At 43.5% G+C, this 20,030-nt stretch overlaps 1 protein-coding gene across 2 annotated transcripts in view; it reads left to right on the top strand.

The window, feature by feature from the left end:
• EXOC4 (exocyst complex component 4) overlaps nucleotides 1-20,030 on the top strand; it is a 375,336-nt gene that overhangs the window by 76,586 nt on the left and 278,720 nt on the right. The window lies entirely within an intron of this gene.

Consider the following 20,030-nt stretch of genomic DNA (forward strand, 5'->3'; position numbering starts at 1 on the left):
GATGTGTAAGACATCTTTTTTTCAGTAAAATCTAAGGCGAGAATACTTGGTGATCGAACAGATTAAGGGCACTGAGCAAAAGATATTTTTTTTGCTTATAATTTTTTAGAGATACTTCTTTTTAAAGAGGAAAAATGAATAATGGACCCTTTCAGCAACCATAACTTAAATATATGATCTTAAAGATAGCAGGGCAGTGACAAAGAACACTGAATTCTACCATTTTCCCTTTTGATAACTTTACGAATGGAAATTTTTGAAATACGTGATGGCTCTTCAGTCAGTGGGTGGGTGAACAGGCTATTTTGTGGTTGCGTCTAGTTGTCATGATAATTCAAGAGGGACTGTTTTCTTATCCATATGAAAATTGGGTGGTGATAGATGTCAAATATTTGTCTTGAGCAGTAAAGTAAATATTTGCTGTCTAAGTGTCCCCATCAGCGAGCAAATCACTTGCAAACAACAACATATTGCAGGAAGGAGGATGCATGAAGTTACATAAAAATTAAAGATGAAGCAACTGAATGAAAAACAGATATCGAATAAAACGAAAAAGCAAGTTAAATAAAAAGTAGGTGCTTGGATTCCCGTGTGATGGAGAAAACCAAGACACGGAGTGCATTATGCAAAGGTGGCGAGATGACAAATGTCAGTGGAAATCTGTAAAGCTGTTTGCAGACTATGCATGGAAGACAGACTTCTTGTAGGAGGTGGAGGAACATGGCTTTATTTAAAGAATTCCTCTGTCTAGTGAGAGAAAAACTCAGAGTAGAGGGGGGACCACATCAAGGGAGGAAAATACGATGCTGTAAAAATCGGAATGTATTAGCAGGTTTTATGAGTCCGTGCACAGAGGAATGGAAAGTTGTTTGGAGAGAGGTCTGAGCCCAGCACTTGCTAACAAATTAATGGTGGCTGCCATCCTCCGTTGGTGATTTAAGTTGGGTAAGTGGAAGATTCAGAACCAGTTGGTGAAGCTCTTGACTGCTTCTTGTAGTGGCTGGCTCAAGAGCCATAGGAGGGAAGAGGTTTGGGGGCTAAATCACAGATTGCTGTTTGGCACAACGCGCTGTGGCTGGTTCAAAACGAGTAACTTCACGTAGCTAAGAGTTCTTCTAGAGCATAATTATGTTAAGCATCCAGAGGAGCAGCCGTGCATCAAATAATACAATTGACAGAAAACGGTGTTTGGCCTAAGGAACTTAAAATTTAGAAATCAAATTCTGGAGAGCCAATAAGCTGAAATATATTTTTAGAATAGGCAGGAGGAAGGAAGTGAAGATGGCCATCGTGGGTTTGGGGGATCAAATGTATTTGGTATATCTTTAGACCATTGAAATCAAGACGCCTGTAGAAGATGTGTTTTTGTCTGTGGTTGTGGGTTAACATGAGAAAACATGACGGGAAAGATGAATGATTTCTCTGAAACCAGTCTCTACTTCTTAAATTGCAGATGAAGAAGCTATCCTGAAACTTCTTCCTGATTATAAAGATGTAAAGGCAGGGCTAGAGGCTTTAAAAGGAACTTTGAACTTAAATTAAGCTCAAAGGCAGCGTGTCAGAGGGCTTTTTTTAGGAAGGAAAAGGATGAAGTCACCAAGATGCCATAAAGGATGAGCAGCCTTCCCTTAAAGCCTCCAGCTGTGGACTGGAAATGGTTTACATGTACAAAAGATGCCAGAAATGATTTGTAGGGGAAGAAATTAGCTCTTGCGAGTATTTTTATAGTTGGAAGGGGTAAAGAAGTTTGCAACGAATCAAAGTTAGCCTTTGGTTGAAATGCTGGCATTTTGTGTGTGTGTATGTGTATGTGAGCGTGGTTTTTGTTTTCTTTTAATTGATTAAAGAAATCCCCCTGGAGGCATAAGGTGGAAATGATCAGAATGATCAGAATAACAGTGGAAAATGATCAGAATGAAATGCAGAAAGGTTAACTCTTTTCCTGATAACCCTCGTGGTGGTTATCAGGCTTATTAATGGTCTTCTAAATGGTCTGTGCAGGAGGACAGCAAGTTCTGACACCTGGCATAAAATCTTCGCCATTATTTGGAACAAGCAGGGACTGATGAATCTGAGATGTTCAAACAAGTTAGCAAATGGGTGTTGGAGGGGAAAATAATATTATTTGATTAGCTTCCTTGGGTCTAAATTAGCCAAAGAGAGAAAAGTGGTTGTCATTTGTAGAAAGCTGAGTAGCAGCTCCACTTAATGTGCAAAGTGGTTCAGGCTAACAAGATGCTAGGGTGCATTAAAAAGGGCTGTCAAGCTAAATTTGATATTGTCTGTATAGAAAGGAATTCTGCGAGCCCCATCTCGGTCTCTGCCCTGAACAGTCTGTGCTGATCCTGAAGGATATTGCAGGACTCAAAGGGGTTAGGAGAGGGGCAGGGGCAGTCGTAGCTCACACACAAACTGCCGTCTGAAGAAAGGTAAAAGTTGGGCTCCTGTCCCTTAGGAATAAAATAAATTAGAAGGAAAATGGTAAAATAACAGGTTGGATGGGAAGGGTAGGTGGTGGTTCTTGTTTTCTCCCTGCTCCAGGAACATGAGAGAGGAGGGTCTTCGGTGTCACTAAGAGGCAGGCGATGGATGCAGAGCAGTAGGTTTTGAGGTGACTATATTAATCTAAGGAACTCCTGCTTGATTCAAAACATGCTCTGCTAAGGTCCGTATCTTTATAATTCATTATCTCCTTGAGGGTTTAAAATTTGTAATGAAAAATGGCCTAAAGAGTATGGGCACTTGGGCAGGCCTTTGGTCACAAAGGATGTTGCAGCAGTCCTCGTTCCCCACAAGCACGGGAGGTGCAGATTTGCCCATAAAGGAAACTAAAGAAGCTCCTTGTGTGCTCAATCTGACAAAGATCAAATTTAAATGGAGAAATCAAATTATATATTTGAGGTGTTTCTCCGTGGGTTCCAGTTTCTGCTTGCAGAGGATTTCATCCAAGCCTACATTAGCCTATTGTCCCTCTTTCTTCAGTACCATAAATAGGTTCATTGTGAAATCCAGTGATGGAGGACCCAGACAAAAAACATTTAATAAAACATTTTTAATGCTGGTTTTGCCTGCACCATCTTAAATGCTAATTGCCAGGCCCTAAATGAATGAAGAGAGGTCGATGGGGGCAGAGGGGATGTTGTCTTCTTTATAATCTTAATTCTGGAAGGTTGATAATACTGAATTAAGTGTTAGAGAAGTTCTCTGCACCAGGTTTGGCGTAGATACGTGACCTGGTTAGTGCTAGCTCTGGGCGAAAGACCGTGTGATAATAAATGTACAGAGGAGAGTGATACTGTGAATGACCTCACCATCGTAAAAAGTTCAGCCAGAGCTTGTGTTCTGTGATATGGATGAGATGAATCAACTCTGAGAACCAGTGCCACAGAAAACGAGGCTTCTCACATGCCATCTGCTAAGCAGCTGAAAAAGAAATGAATTCGGTATTGTCAGAGAAGTGTAAGAATGCATTCTGTTGTTACCAAATGGAAATTTGAGGGGTCTCAGAAACAAAATGCAGAATTCCGAGTCAAATGCATAGCAATTATGGATAACTTTTTTCTGCAATTCAGTAGTTTGAAGGCGAGTTACGTTTTATGGTATAAAAATACACATTGCTTCCACAATTCATTGACCTGTGTTTTTTTTTCAACAGTCCTATATGTTTCATATTCATCCCCTGTCTTTTTTTGTTAGGTACTGAATTCAGACCCCCAGTTTTACAAGATCTAACCAGTGATCGAGTTGCAGGAAAACTTTTCTGGGCATTTTTATTGGGTCTTGTCCAGTCTCCCTTTCTCTTCAGGAACCCTGCTGAATTTAGGTAGTGAATTAGAAAATTTTTGTGGTTCTTGTCTTTTTTCCCTTTTCCCCTAATATGCCCTTGGTCATTCCCATTATTTTCCCTTCTGCTTTGTGCTAATTATGGTGTAAGCAACAGCTTCATCCAAGGAGAACAATGCCTTTCAAAATCCCAGGAGATTCTGGAAAACCAGGAAAAGGGAAACTAGAAGCAGCCTTCTTCAAAGGAGGCAGGGACAGAACCCAGGGACCTCTGAAGCATTTGTTTTAACTCTGACTTCTAGGAAAAAAAAATAGAAACCCATAAACTGCCTAAATATCTAAAATCAGAGGAGGTATTGCTGTATATTAAGCATCAACTTGATTTAATTTCCTTCAGGGAGCTGGTGGCAGGGATTGCGGAGGAGGGAGGAGCAGTGGGTGGCCGATGTCCTGGCGACAGTAAGCCGGCTGTTAGCATTTAATACGCTTTTTCTCTTAACTGACTTGGGGAGCTGTGGTGTAGATAAAGCTGTAATGAGGTGGGGTAAACAACTGGCTGGGAAAGGAGAAGTTCTGAAGGGTTTGCCATTAAGGGATTTAGCTAACGGCCGCTTTGAGTGCTTTGTCTGGGGCTTGGCGCTGTTCAATATTTTTGTTAATGGCTTGAATAATGCAGCAGAGAATCGTTAAACTCACAAATACCGGGCTGGAAGGAGGGTTTTGGAAGCACGCTGGAGGACACGATTAGGTTTTGGAAGACCTTAATAAACTGCATTTCAAAGGAGAGGTAGGCATGGGGTTATTTCTGTGTATGTGCGTGAGGTGAGTCGTTGGGTAGGTCTCACCTTCAGGCAAAGACGTGCGTGGTGCACAGGGTCCCAAACGGGATGGCAGTCGGTATGGCACAAAAAAAAACACACCACAAACCCTCAAACCCTACAAAAAAAACCACAAACCCTACAAAAAGGATTGCCCTGCTGAGGAATAGAAGAGCATGGCCTGCAGGACGTCGGGAAATCATCCTGTTCTGGTCCTTGTTGAAAAGATTTCAGCTGCAGCTCTACGTCGTCTTTGGCCAAGGGCTCTCAAGGAAGAAGCCAAACAGTGAGGGAATTCGAAGGGGATCAACCAGCACGATCAGAGGTCTAGGAAAAAATAACTTGAGTTGACAGAGGAACAATCTGTTTGCTTAGAGATGAGAAGGCTTAAGGGGTGGAGGGAGTCCTTTGCTTTCAAATATATGAAAAGTGGAAAAGAGGAGGGGAATTGTAAGGTTTTTAGGGTATGATAGGATGGGAAGTGCTGAGCCCGAAGACTGGGAAGGGAGACTCAAACGTTTCCAGGCTTTATTTCTAACCTAATGGCCAGTGTATGTAAGCAGTGGATGATTACAGGGATGTCATGTTGTTGTGCAGCATCCTTAAAAACTAGGAAACATCTGTCAGGCATGACAACATAACTGGTTCGTCGGGGCACGAGGATGGACTGAGTGATCTCTTGAGGTCTCTTCCAATTTTCTGTGATCCCAGGAAAATGACCGGGATTATATCCTGCCATCCAGAGTGATGGATGAAAGGCTAGAGAGCCCCATCCACCGGCTCGCCGCTTCTCAAAGCTTTGAAACTTTACCTGTTTGATTTAGTTCTAAATGCTGCCTGGCACGTTGGGATTTGGAAGAACAAGGCATTGCAATTAAACGTCGAATTAACGAAAGGGGGGAGGGTGCGCTCTGCATTTAACTTCACACTTCTGATTTAAGTGCCAGAATTAAAATCATCAGCTCCCTGTGTGGTCCCCTTATTTGTAAGAATTCAAGTGACATTAAAATTGGATTAGTAATGAGCTTTTGGTTGAAGGACCAATATTAAAATCAAGGGAATCTGAAAGAGGAGGGAGGGGGAGTGGTGCTTTCCTTGTGTGAAGTCTTCATGGCCGTGGCGCGCTGTTTGTTGACACGGATGTGCACGCATCTGCATCGCCCTCTTCTTAAAAGCTTCAGCTCCCGCTCAGCCGTGCTCCAGAACCTGATTTGCCTGTTGCTTTATAAATTATTTACACTTGGACTGCGATGCATTTAAACTTTTGGAAAATAAAGGTGTATATTAGTCCTCCTTTTATGACTGATAGGATCGGGGGAAGAGCAGCAGACTAATGGAAGGGAATAAGGAAGCACTTGGGAGCTGCTGGCTCGTACTTGACAGTGATTTGTATGTCTGTAGGTTATTAAAGTGCTCACAGTGTCTTGTAAAAGTGTGCCTGTTGCCTTTTCTTTGTTTGACTCTAACCCACTCTCACCTAGCGTGGGAGGAGCTGAATTTGTAGGGGCAATGGCGGTCATGGTTTTTTTCTGCCCTTGGTGGGGCCATGTTTGAGGGGCATCTTTTCTCCATGCAGTTTTTCTTAACTGCATCTCCACAGTACCAAGAGAGCCCAGCACAGATTAAGTCCGTGGTACACTTGACACTGAACATATCCTCAGCGAAACTTCTCTGCTGAATGTTGCTTGAGACACGGGATGTTGGCTGTGAAGGAGAAGAGACCGAAGTAATGCTGCAGACGGGGACACGAATGGGATATGTGCCCTGGATCTCTTTGATTCCTGGTCCAGTAGCTTTGTTTCGTTGTGTGTGGTCTCTTCTGAGACTCTGTGTTGCATCGGTTGTAAATAAAAGTGACTCCCCATCTCCCCACAGTGCTCTTCAATCCAGTAACGTAACCTCTTCCATCCCCTCTCCTTCATACCAACTTCTATGAACTCCTTTTTGTTTTTTCTTTTCCTTTTTGCTTTTTTACATTTGAAAAATTCTGCTCACTGGAAGTTGCACACGCTGAAAAGGGGAGGAAGGACTCTTAACTAACAGCTTTCTTATCCACCGATGATAGATTGGTGTCACACATCAATAAATAGGCAATTCTCCTAGCTGCCAACATTATTAGATTGCAAAAGCTGGTAAATTTACAGGCTCCCTTGTGAGTCACAAACGTCTTAAAAACCCTCACAAGTAATTATCGGAAATGGAGACAAGTTAATGCAGGTTTTTGTCTGTTCATTTCTTCTGACTTTTTCCCGGTTAGAAGTCATTCAGCACTTTACTTTTCTCAAGCTCTACGCATTTGTTCAATGCACCGTAGGCTGTGTAGATGCACGGATCAACTTCTCCACAACGGCACTGCCGAGGCTGCCCTGCACGTCCCCCTGCAGTCATGCCTTGAAGGATAAGCTTTGGGATGGCGGCGTAATAGGTTTGCACAGAAGCTCAAAATGGTGAGATGAATTTTTGGCAGCCCTCTTTTCTCTTTTCGGGGTGTTGCAGGGGATGCACGAAGGTTGTTGTAATTATTCCAGCAGGACGAGGCGATGGCACGTGTCTCTGAGTAAATAAATTCCCTTTTAATCTCCAGAATCAAGGAGCAGGAGTGAAGTGGTGCAGCAGGGTTGGTTTCATCTCGAAGGACGGAGTTTGCCTTGGCAGTGGCAGCTTTTCCTTTGCAGAAGGCAGCAGGTAAATGGCAGCAGCGACCTGAAGCTGACGTTGCAGCCATCTGCTTTGTCTTGGCTCCACCCAGTGGCATGAGCCTGCCACTTTCCCACTCTGCAACCACTTCTGCAAGAACCTCGGGCTGCTGTACATTAGCAGGGAAGTCACGGTGTTGGTTTTTGAAAGGGTTAAAGCATTGCACAAACACACTCTGCCTTTACGCTCCTGTATCCCAAAGTGGGGCTTGAGTTCGGGGTTGATCCGTCCCGCTCCCTGGGCTTGGTGCTGCTCAAACCTTCCCATTCTGTACCCAAATGGATGTTCAGAGAGCCTGGAGCCAGGCTGGCACCTGCTTGCAGAGGTCCAGCCCTCTGGACCAGCTCTCTCACTGCCCTGACACACTGCACTGCTTTTCTTCCCATTCTCAGACCAAAGCAAGTCCCCACCTCTACGCAATCGCCGTCCAACTGAAGATCGGCGTCATTAAAAATTGATTGCATGGCAGCAGCCCAAGGATGTACACATCAGGTGGAATTTCAGTGGAAAGGCTCAGGCTCTGGGGGTTCCTGCTGAGGAAAGCAGGGATGAATTCAGGCCCTGCAGCGCAGAGAACAAAAAAAAAAGAAGTGTTTTGCAGGGAGGTAGGAAGAGTCTGGCTGGAGAAGCCGTGGCACTGTTCAGAAGGGGCTCCTTTCCGAGCAGCAGCACCGGGATGTTGTTTGCTTTAGAGCCTATAAAAATACAAAGTGTTTTTTTTTGTCAGGCTTTTAGCTTTAAAATGGATTCCTGTTGCTATTGCATTTACACTTCCTTTTGGCAATCTAAAGAAATGTTTTTTACTGAAGGAAACAATGACATGCATGATTGGTTTGGATATTGGAAGCCACACAGTGATTCCTGAAGCACTTAGGCTTTTCCGAGTAAACAAAAGCAACGGTTGCAGGTCTTGCTGGAGAAATTTTATCTAAAATAATTTTTCTCAGCTGAACACTTGCCGAGTCGAATGCGTTTCAGCAGGGCCTTGATGCTGAGAAGTGCTTCGGCCCCGAAGGTGGGACAGCAGGGAGTCCTCCTGAGGTCCCCAAATTGACAGAGAGCACCTCGTGAGCACCCGAAGGCCATGAAAGTGGACGAACAGAGCTCAGCCAGCGTTGCTGTTGGTGTGCTCACAGTGCCCTTGCCATGTCCCAGCACGGATTTTGGTGCTTGCTCATCTGCCCGGGCAGGAGAAGCCGTGATGGCAGCGCTGCCCTTCGGCACGGTGCATCCTTAAAAACTGCTTTTGGTGAGCAAAGAGCCCTTCAGACTGCCCTTAGGAAGGGTCTTGTAGGTTATGATGTGGTTATTGGTTTGTTTTCTTACCTGCCCTTAGTATGGGAACAGAAAACCTTTTGCTTCTACCTGCCCAAACCTCATCCTTATGCAGGAACTCGTTTCCTTCTTCCTACTGTTTCCGTTCAAAGCCTGGAGTACAAAATCTCTTGAAGGTCACATTCCTCCTTGAAGCTAATGATGGTGTTTTCCTAATCCCGTTACAAGGTCCCCAGTATCATTAGAGGCAAGCGTTGCAGTTGAGCTTCATTTGATAAGCTGATGAAAGGGGAAGGCAAAGGCTCCCTGACGCAGGAAGACATTCAAGTGTCTACTGTCACAGAACATGTTCAGAAACGTTATTATCTGCTTAACTTCGGCATCTTGGTGGCCTGGTGCCATGCCTTTTGTAGAGCAGCACAAAGGGCAGAAGGGGTGGCGATCCCTTAAAAAGGGGGAGTGGCCGGTGCACAAGAGCTGTGAATGACTCGAAATTTTGATGGTTTTACCCCCAAGCCTGAAAAAAGGAGTCTTGGCTATGCCATGAGCTCCCCCCTCTGGCATCAGGGTGGTTGTGAGAACGTCAAATAGATTCATCTGCAGATTCTGGAGAATTCATCTGTAGATTCATCTGCGGTTGGGTCTTCAAGGGTTTGGTCAGGTAGAAATGTCAGCATGGAGTTAAAAAGTCCAGGAAATATTTTTTTTTTGTTAAGTCTGGTGCTTGTTGCATGGAGCTGCTTGGAACCATCTTACTGTTAAGGCTCTCCGTGAAAGGAGTGAGATCTGAAAGTCTTCAAGTTAATTTGGACAAATGCTAGAGATTACCTATGAGCTTACAAACCGTGGGCTTTTCTAAGAGCGACGTCACAGCCTTGCCTCCCTGATCTGTGTAAAAAAAAGCCTTTTATGTGTAGTGAAGCAACAACACTGGGTTTAACTACAGCAGATTTTTTAAATCCTCTTTTACTTCTTCATATTTCTGCAACCAGCCAGTAAATCACTTGGCTGGGTAATGCCTCCTATTACAGCGGCGTGTTACGAAGAGGTAGGTGGAAGTTCCCTTCCTCCTCCTCATTTTTTTTACAAGTCACCGTGATGAGGTTTTTAATTGATCCGAAAGAAGACGAAGCAACTGGTGGCTGCGTGGTTCTGTTGCTAACTTCCTCTGAATTTCCCTGTTGCTTACACCATTTCTTTCCCACTGGCTGACATCGTTTGAAGGCAGGGTCTGCCTCTGCCTCAATTCCTTTTGTGCTTTGGGCTGTAGGTTTAATAGTCACCTCCATGGCACATGTTTTTCTTTGCTGATTTTCCTATCCCATGCAGCACTGTCGCAGTAACTGGTGGTGACTGTAGCTGCTGGATAGCTTATGGAGAAACAAATTCTCCTAAGATTAGGTCTAGTTTGTAATTATACAATGATGCAGGCTTGAAGAGCAATTCTAAATATTACTTCTGTAAGAAGTGAATGTGGTTTTGTATCTAGTTGTCCAAACATTCCAGTTTTCACGCATTGCCATGAATGTTAATTATGGAGATGTGTGCTCGTTTCCAATCCAGTCACAAACTGTGAAATGCACAGGGCAGTCTCGGAGGTAGTCCTGGGTTCATTTGTCTTCACTGGGATTACAGGTTGAGCCCCAGGGTGTACAAAATACTTATTTTGTGATGTTTTGGCATCAAAAACCGATCACAGATCCCATTTAGGGTGGATTTTCTCTGCCGTACGTAATTGCAGGATGCGCGTGCTGCTAACGACACCGATGTACCCGTGCAAGAGAATCGAAACCAGAGACTGGCATCCTAGCTAACTGCACTAAACCTCAGGTCAGTTTTCAAGTGACTGAAGCATTCAGCCTCTGTATTTGTTGTAATGAGTCAGGAGGACCCAAATCAGCGGGTCAGATTAATTAGCAGCAGCGGTGCCAGAGCCGCGCACCCTGGGAAGCACCGGAGCTCGGTGCTCTCAGCAGCATTCAGCACCAGCACCCAGCGCGAGCAGCTGCTCGCAGAGCACTCTGCAGACATCCTAAATTTACTCCGAGCACTGTGCAGCCGTACTAAATTTACTCCCACCAAAGAAGTTTTTATACTTTCGACTGGCGATAATTGATGGGGCTGCACCCTCGGGGGAAATAAATCTCCGCGAGTCAGATTTATGAGGACCCTTATGTTTATTTGTCAGCATGACACTGTTGTTACAGGGATAAACCGAGCGAACGGGAGAAAAGCTGACACGTTGAAAAATGGTGTATCCTATTTCTGAACCGGACTCCTGCAGTTTCAGAGCCATAAAACTTCCCGTCTCGTCGTTTGGGACGAGTGGCTTGGCGGATCTGAATTTGTCAGGGAGCCGAGGACCAGGAGCTGTGCAGGTGTTTCTTCAGGAAAGAATCCCGAGGCGTTTTTGTTCTTCTGTGCTGTAGGGATATTGCACGTTTTTGTCAAGTGCCTGATTAAGTTTGACATTTGAAAATAGAACTTCACGCCGAAATAAGTACTGTACTTCTGAGTATTTAATTAAGATGTTTAGTTCCTGTCAAGCCTGGTAGTTTCTCTTTCCTGTTAAGGGCAATACGTCTTCAACTGCTGAAATTTCAGAAACCTGTACTTAACCTTTAATCGTCATTCCATTTACATAGAAATCTGATTAACAACTTTTAAAGTTCAGGAGCTGCGAGTAAATGCAATTAAAGCCCTTTTGGAGTCTGTTATTAAGAGCTGGCATTTAATGAAGACTGAGGGCACACTACTGTTACCGTCTACACTGTAGCAGGATGTCTTAAGCAATTAGTCGAAGGCATGAAATACACGAAGTGTGCTGTGTTATCCAGGAGTTAACATGCTTGATATTTAAGCAGCACGCTGCCTTTTCCTCTTTTTGCTCTGGCTGCGTTGTCTGTGCCACTCGGAGAAGCAGAAGCTCAGGTAAGGTGGGTTAACCAACGCCGTGCCTCGTACACGTCAGGATTGCACATTTCTTTCCCTGGGAAAGAGGATGCTCTGGGAGGTGGGTGTGTAGCAGACACTGGATGTGAGTGAATACACCCTCTTTCTCTGTGATTTAAAGAAGTTTGGCTTTGCTTGAGTTATAAAATGTGCAGACCCACTGAAGGGTCGCTGATGTATAATTGGCAGAGCCAAAATCTGCATGCAATTACCTGTCCAGCTCCTCCTTGACCTTTTTCTGTGCTACCTGAACAAAAGAGAGGCCAGTCAAAGTGAAAGGCAGCGGGCTCGAAACCTGTGGGAAAAGGCTTCATGTTGTACAGTCTATGAAGCAGGTGGTAATTGCACCTTTCTGATTAAGTTTATTGCTTTTTGGGCAATTTGAGAGTACAGTTGGCTGCTTACCCATGCTCTGGGTCGTCCTGGACAGTGTGTGTTTCCCAGCTTCTCCTCAATCACATTGGAAGGACCATGCACTAAAGAGGTCTGTGTACATTTGTAGGCATACACAGACATTTTTACATGGTCATTAAACAGTCCTAGAAATTAGAGGTTACTGCCCAGAGGCCACTTGGGTTCGGCTGTCAAAAACCACAAAAGGCTTCTCCACACCACCAAGCATTTGCAGTCCCCATCCCAAAGCCCTCGAGGTGTGTAAATGTGGAGGTTTTGCTGTCTTGCAGACGCCGTGTCTGCTTTCCTATGGAAACGTGCACCAGCGTGTTGCTTTTCTTTGGAGGACGTGAATCATCTGCCTGACTCCTCGTGCCGCCCACCTTACTCCTCTTTTTTTTTTTTTTTTTTTTTTCTCTGTGAGTTTTGTTTTGGTGTCGAGGGCCTGATACTGAAAGGAGAAAGCAGCCTTGGATCATTTCTGCGAGCACAGTCTGTGTTTGCAGAGCAGCTGACGTGCCTGGAGAAAATGAAGTGCTGTCCACTTGGTTTCTGACCCAGCTCTTCAAGTTGACTGTCGGTAGCTGGAACAAACGCTGCTGGCAGATTGATGTCTCTCTCATTGAAATAAAAATGCATAAATAAGCAGAGCTACTGGGAAAGCTGGAATAAAGACGGGCCGGCTCCTGGTCCTTTGTGAAGGCCAGATGACTAAATTTCAGAGGAAATGTCTTAAAATTTCGTGCATCAGTAAACTGAAGATGACCTGCACCATGCACCTTTGTGTGAGCTGGTCCTGGGTTGTGTTATATGGCTGTTAAAGCCTCTAAAGGTAGAAAGCAATTGCAAAGCCACCCTTGAGGGCTTGGAAAAGAGGCAGCGCGCCTTCTGCATGTTGCAGGAGATAAACTTCTTGGCAGCTTTTTCTTTTAGCCGCTTGTTTTCGGAGCCACGAGTGTAAGTTAAGGTGAGACTTGTAATATTGATGCAGCACAGCTGAGTGGGGCTGGAGCTGGGAGCTGCAAGAAGCCTTTTATCCTGTGGCTATGTCAGGAGCAGGGCACAACCTGATGCTCTCGGCGATGCTTCCCTTGGCTCTTGCAGTAGGGACAGGGCTTCCCTTCAAATCTGTTCCGTTGGATAATGACGTGCCATGGGGGTGTTGATACATCACAGGGTTAATTAGCTAGCATTTGCAGAAAATACTGCAATTTAAATCATTACTGAACCAAAAGCCCTTTCTTGGCAGAGTGGGAAAACACAATGAAGGCTGCTCAGTGCTGGTTGTTTGAGGAGCCTCCAGCCTGGTGTCTGGCTGGGACAGCACCTCCAGCTTCTCCTTTTGCTGTACCAGCGACTGGGAAAGCCAATGTATCACTACACACATACTCAAGTGACTTCATATCTGCTCAGGAGACTTCAACTCATCCCTACATCAAGTGCAGATGGAGCTTGTGATGCTCAGGACCAGCTGTGTCCCAAAAAGCCTGTGAAGTGCAGAGGTAAATGCACACTCACAGGTCTCCAGCAACAGCTGTGCTAATTGACAATTAGCATCGATAATGAATGTGGTAGCACCAGCAGTGATAGCATTATCTCAATAGTTCTTGGGTAATTTTTTCACTTTTTCCCCAAAAATGCAAAACAAAAGAATTCTTGCTTCTCGTTCAGTAGCGGAGTTGGGCAATGCCTTGAGAGAATTAATTCTTGAAGGGTTTTTATTCTCGTGTTTCAGTTAAATTAATTTCACGGGCAACAAGAGGATTAGATAAAGCAGGTTGTGGAGCATTAACTGGCATTCGTGGCCCCTAAAACTTGTTTTTATTCTTTCAGCCTGTGTTGCGTTTGCCATTTGTGTAGCCAGCCCCTGTTGTCAGCATGGTATGACGTACAGAAAGCTCAGTGCTCTGAGAACTCAAACTGTTGCTTCTTTTTTTTTAATTTTTGTTGTTAAATCCATGATTTCTGCAGCCTTATAATTATTAAAAATGTCGATACTGCAAATTGCTGGGTAATGAGCTCTAAACCACCATCTCAAACAGGGTGCCACTGCTTTTTTTTGCCTTTTTCTGGCACTTTGCTACTAGTTTTGTCTAGTCTCCATCATCTCAGCAATGGTTTTGCCAGCGCGTGCTCTGCGGTGTGCTATCACCAGGCATCTCTGAGCATCCCCATTGAACTCAGCGATGTAGCGTAACATGAACGTTGTCTGCTGTTCTGTTTGTAACCAGCTTGTCACATTAAAATCCCATTAGGAAGTCCACTTTCCACTTTGCAATCTCAACTTCTTGCTCCTGGTGTAACTAAAAGGTAACTCCAAAGCATTCTCGGCAGCTGGTGCGGAGCAGGAGGAGCACATGGTTGAGCAGCTCCCGGTGTGTCAGAGCAAGAAGCTGCAAAGAAATCTTGCCTTCAATTGCCAGTGCTGCACAGCGAATTACTGGAGATGCAGGGATTGTTATTTCTGGGTTTCCTTTCCTTTCCTTTCCTTTCCTTTCCTTTCCTTTCCTTTCCTTTCCTTTCCTTTCCTTTCCTTTCCTTTCCTTTCCTTTCCTTTCCTTTCCTTTCCTTTCCTTTCCTTTCCTTTCCTTTCCTTTCCTTTCCTTTCCTTTCCTTTCCTTTCCTTTCCTTTCCTTTCCTTTCCTTTCCTTTCCTTTCCTTTCCTTTCCTTTCCTTTCCTTTCCTTTCCTTTCCTTTCCTTTCCTTTCCTTCTCTTTCCCTTCTCTTTCCCTTCTCTTTCCCTTCTCTTTCCCTTCTCTTTCCCTTCTCTTTCCCTTCTCTTTTCCCTTCTCTTTTCCCTTTTCAGCTTCCACAAAGTACAAGGGATATTTGCAGCTTCGTGCCCAGCAGTTACCAAAGCGAGAAGTTTCCTCCAGTGCAAACCTGTTCCCAAACCCAAACGTTAGCAGTGGCTGTTTTAATTTCCTCTTTCAATGGAGATGCTGATTAAAAGGTGCTGTGTAGGATTGGTACTTCAAAAAACAGTGGTTCCTTCTTGCAGGAGCCGGAGAGCTGGCCCTGAGTGCCGCGACGGCGTTATTAGGATTCCCAGATCATAAAGCCAAACGGAGCTGTTGTGATCCTCTCGCCTGACCTCTGCGTAAAACAAGCCGTGGTGCTTTCTTGAGCTAATTCCTGCTTGAAAGAGGGCACGTCCTTTAGAAAGCAGTCCAGTCCTGACTAGGGGAGAGAAGAAAAAGTCAGTGGCAGAGAATGCAGCGTAACCTTTGATGTGAGTGGTTAATTACGCTCTGGAAATGTATGCCTCGCTGTTACTCAGACCCCAGCCAGCTTCAACTTTCCAGCCTTTGGAGTTTTTTTTGTAATTCATTAGCGAAGACGTCTCTCCTCAGCTCTGTGCTCTCAATGTTACATGCTCGCAGACTGATCCAGTAACCTCTGAGCTTTCTCTTTGCCAAGCTAACAAGGCTGAGCTCATGACTTCTTGCTGCCTGGCCGTAGTTGTGCCTTCCTTTTAATAACTTCCAGGCTTCCTTCGTGCACCCCTCTGCCCCCTTTCTGCCTGCTCTTTCTTTGTAGGACTGCCAGGGTTTCCTTCGGCCCCCCAGATGGGTGACTTCCAGATGTGTGACCGACACGGAGAGTTGCTGCCAACTTTTACTTCTGACAAAGCTCTTTGCTTTATGTAGCTATTTCCAATTAGCTAATTAATCTCCACTGTCACAGTGGGAACCTCTCTGCTGCTTATCTTCTAGATTCCCAAATTTTCTACAGTCATTGCCTTCCACAACAGTCCTACAGATCCTGACTCATTCTTTTTCCCCCATATGTGTAGAGTTACATCTGGTGACAATGAAATTCTTACAGTAGCTTGATAATATTATAAAAAATAAATATAAAAAATATTAGTCTGTGTTATTTTGTATCAATGATCCGTTACTCGTATAATTTACCAATTTTCCCCAAAAATATTATCAGCCACAACCCTCCTGTAGTCATTATTTCCATAGGAACTTGAGCCAGGAAAGGTTCTGGTCCATTCAGTATGGAAAGCTGTTGCTTCAGCTGCTTTTGTCTGTGCTATCTGACGAAGTTTCTTCTACTTGTTCTCTTTTAAGAAAACAAAAATTTCGCCTGGAAATGAGAATTTCTAAGCAATCAAAAGAGAAGGGCTCTGGAACAGACTTGCATTTCACTTGGAATACGGATGACAAAAGGAAAGGAGGGATTTAGATTTCTGGGACCTAGCAAAAATCCACAATTTGTGGCTTCCTCATTTCTACGTGGATGCTAAGGACCTTGTCACTGTCTTACTGACTTTTACTGTAGTGGATGCTGTGCTTTCTGCTATCGTTTTGGCTTTTCTGTCAGATCCCTCTTGGAAATAACTTGCTCTCTCTGGGTTTATTTAAAACTAAATTTGACATCTCAGGTAGCAAGGATCTGTTTTCTGCAAGCCCATGTTGCTGGACATAGCATGCTGCTGTTCTCCCTTAATTATTTTTTAATAGAGCCGTCTATCATCTCTTCTGTGATTTTGTCCCTGATCAATATGAGGTGGAGAGGCCAGCAATTACCTCTTCATCCCATTTACTCTTGTAAAATTCACAGTATGGTGTTAGTTTCCATTTGAGCTCCAGGATGCCCCAAATATATGAAGGCATAACCAGTAGTGTGAGAGTATAAAGAGCTTTTCAGACAGATTTAAAAGTTCTTTCAGTGTATTTTAGGTAGCTCTGGACAGGTTAGTAACTACTATTCAATGGCATCATGCATCAGTGTTAAAATACTGAATTGCTATCCCATAGTAGTTGCCTGTAAAGAGCACACTGAAAGAGAATTTTGCACATTCTGCTTTCTTCCAAATTTTATCAAAACGGAAATGGTTGGTTTTGATGTAAATGTCTTGGGATTTAGTTACTTAAAGTATCTTTTTCTCAACGTCCCATTGGTGCTGTGATCAGCAGGGCTGCTTGGGATGGAAGCATCTCCAAAGAGAACCGATAACCGTAAGGTTTTGGGAAGAGATTCCCTGTTTTGAAATGGGATTTTCAACCGTTCATCCTGCAGCATCCATCTTAATTCAGAGTATGTGAGGATGCGAAATACCAGTTTGCAGCTTCTGTTGATGCAGTAGAGCTCATTCAGAGCTCAGGCCTCCCATCTAAAACCTCAGAAGAGGCACAAATAATGAATTAATTCTTCAGTGACTCTGTGGTCAGCCTCGTTTTATTGCCTATGCTTTGTTCATCAGCTTGCACAGCTCAGGGGGCTCAACCAAAAATTAAAAACACGGATCTGGAAAGTCTCAGTGGGTGCAGTGATCAGCCACAGAAGCAAATTCTTGCCCCGTTGTAGTTTGGAGAGGTAGAACAAGCTGTTACCAGACCGACGTGACGGACAGGATACACGCACTGCTCTGACCTTTTGAAATTTCAGAATTTAATTACGCCTCCAAATCCATAAATATTGCCTTTTTCATACAACATTTATATTAATTTTCATTTCCAAAGAGCAGCCGGGTAAAGAGTGCTTTGTTCTCTCGCTTTATGTACAGCTTTATTTGCTTGACATTGATATAAATACACTACATGGATGGCAGACCTCAACCATCGAACGGAAAGTCAAAAGTCCTTGTTATAGATGAATGGGATGTTGCAAACTTTGCAGTCACTCATAAATCTTGCCGTACGTCCATGTGATTAATGTCTAACAAGGTCTTTGATTGATGGCTTAGCAACTGCTAACCAGGTGTTATGGGACCCAATTGTCAAATCCCTTACTTCAGCGTTAAGGAAAGCTCCTGTTCACCTTGATAGGCAGGAAGACGTCTGCTTTTCCTTGTAAGTGGATTTCCAAATTCTCTCTGGCTGTGATTTTTGGTAAGTACAGGGTCAGGCTCCAACTAATGACACTGAAACGTGATGTTAGAATCGCCTATAGCCACGATGAGGGCAGAACAGTTGGGTAACATCGAGCTGGAAGGATTACGTTGAGGCCAATGATGATGGGTGAAGGCCATGGGTTGTACAAAGCAACAAGAAGCTAAAACTTCACCCTAATTTTTCAAGCAAGCAGCTGGCAAGATACGAAGAGCGTCCCACATATGGATAATATTGCTTAAAAATGTTAAAGGCTTTCATCTTCGTGCTGTAGTTAAAAGCCAAACGTACCGTGTGCTGGAGATGTCTCCTGTCTCAGCTTCTCTCCGGCTTGGCTACGTATTGTAACCTCTCATCCATGCTTCCAGTTAATTACTTGGTCCCAAAGAATCGGCGTAACTTGAATACAGGGCGCTGGAGCACAAAGAGCTTTGATCTGTCATGCACGGTTTCTGCTAGGCTTGGATTTTATAACTTAAAGATGAACTTTGAGAATAGTTATCAAAACCAGCAATTTCTGCTGCTCTTACAAGCCTTTGACTTTTTCAGAGCCTTGCGCCTTAGCATCCTGCTCGGCCTACCTAGCGATGCCATAAATGAACAATTTCCTCCTTTCTCCTAATCTGCGGTGTTTTCAGAACTCTTCTGAATATCGAACCACAGCTGATCTTTTATTTCTCTGTTTCAATTTTTAACTAACAGGAGCAATTCATTATACTCCTAGCACAAGCCTCTGTTGCCTTATTGTAGTCGTGGAGCTCGGTGCTGTATTACACACTTCATATTTTCCAGTCCTGCATATAAAGGGACATCAGAATCCCAGAATCCATTATAAATAGGTTTCATCCATAACATGAGAACAAATTGCTAAATGTTTTTCTTTCTTTTTTTTTCAAACTTGATTAAGTTTGAGGGTTTAATTACATTTTCGTGGCGATTTTAGGGTTGTTAATTCAAGTAGAGAAGATGAAATGCAAATATGCGAATACAAACGGATTTGGTAAATTACTGTTAAAAATTAGCACAGCGATTATTTTACTCTGAACAATAAGCGTGCATTTTAAAACCTTGTGCTCAGGTAAAGTTTTAATAGAGACATTTTAAGAGTTGGAGTTTTTATATTTTATTTTATTTTGTTTTTTTTTTTTTCCCAAGTAATCGTGAATTGTTTCTAATTAGGGGCATGATACCATTTGCCTGGATATTTATTCGTATGTAATTTGTTTTAACGTAGACAGCACTGCACTGATGTATTCCTTTCATTAAGACAACTCTCTTTGATGGGCTTTGACTGGCTAATTACTGAAATGGAACACATTACTAATAGCCTCCAAGTAGGTAGAGTTTTCTGAACATAAATAATGAATTTCTGAAAGCACTGACAAAAGTTAATTTTTAAGGGGTTTCTTTCCATTGCCAGACACAATGAAATAAAAAACGAGGGACTTTGAATCTGTTTCTGCTTCTGCACCGTGGAGTTACTTGAGCAGCTCCAAACACCAGACCAGCACTTCAGGCTGCAAGGGTTTCACAAAAGGACCCCGTTCACAAAGGGACCCGCCAACCCCTCTCTGAAGTTATTGGCCTAGAAGAAAATCAAATTTAAACTGAGTTTGAGGAACTGATGACTGTGGGAATTTATATTTTCAGTGGTTTTTAAAGAAAAAACAAAAAAAGCATCAACGGTTTGGGAGCTATTAAAGGGCAATTTTTGCAGCATTCCCAGGATTTTTTCCAACGGTGTTCGTGACCCTTAGTATATCCACATGAATTTACACATGCATGTTTTATATTTATATACGCAAATTTACATATGCCTGTACATTTTCTCCATATGTAAACTGTGTTTTTGTAGTGGATTATATCAGTATTCCTTTCAGGTGGTTGCAGAGAGCAATGAGGTCTCCCCTGAGCCTCCTCTTCTCCAGACTAAACAACCCCACATCCCTCAGTTGCTCCTCATACCTCTTTTTTCTTGTTTCTTCACCAGCTTCGTTGATTTTCTCTACACACACGCTCAAGCAACTCAAGATTCTTGCAAGATACCTTCAGTACCATCAGGGTTTTGTAGCAGGTTGAATTGGTCGAGTAATGTAGGATGAGCTTTTATCAAATCGGTGACAGTGGCGTATGGGTCACTAGGATCTCATTTCTGAAAATAAAGCTGAGTTTCTGTTAATTAAAACTGTTGATTTGTTGATGACCAGCCCTGTATGGTATTTAAAGATCCTAGACGTTCCGAGTCACAGTGCAATGCTGTTGTATCTCT

The sequence above is a fragment of the Aythya ferina genome (assembly GCF_964211825.1).
Source record: "Aythya ferina genome assembly, chromosome: 1".
Lineage (NCBI taxonomy): Eukaryota > Metazoa > Chordata > Aves > Anseriformes > Anatidae > Aythya > Aythya ferina.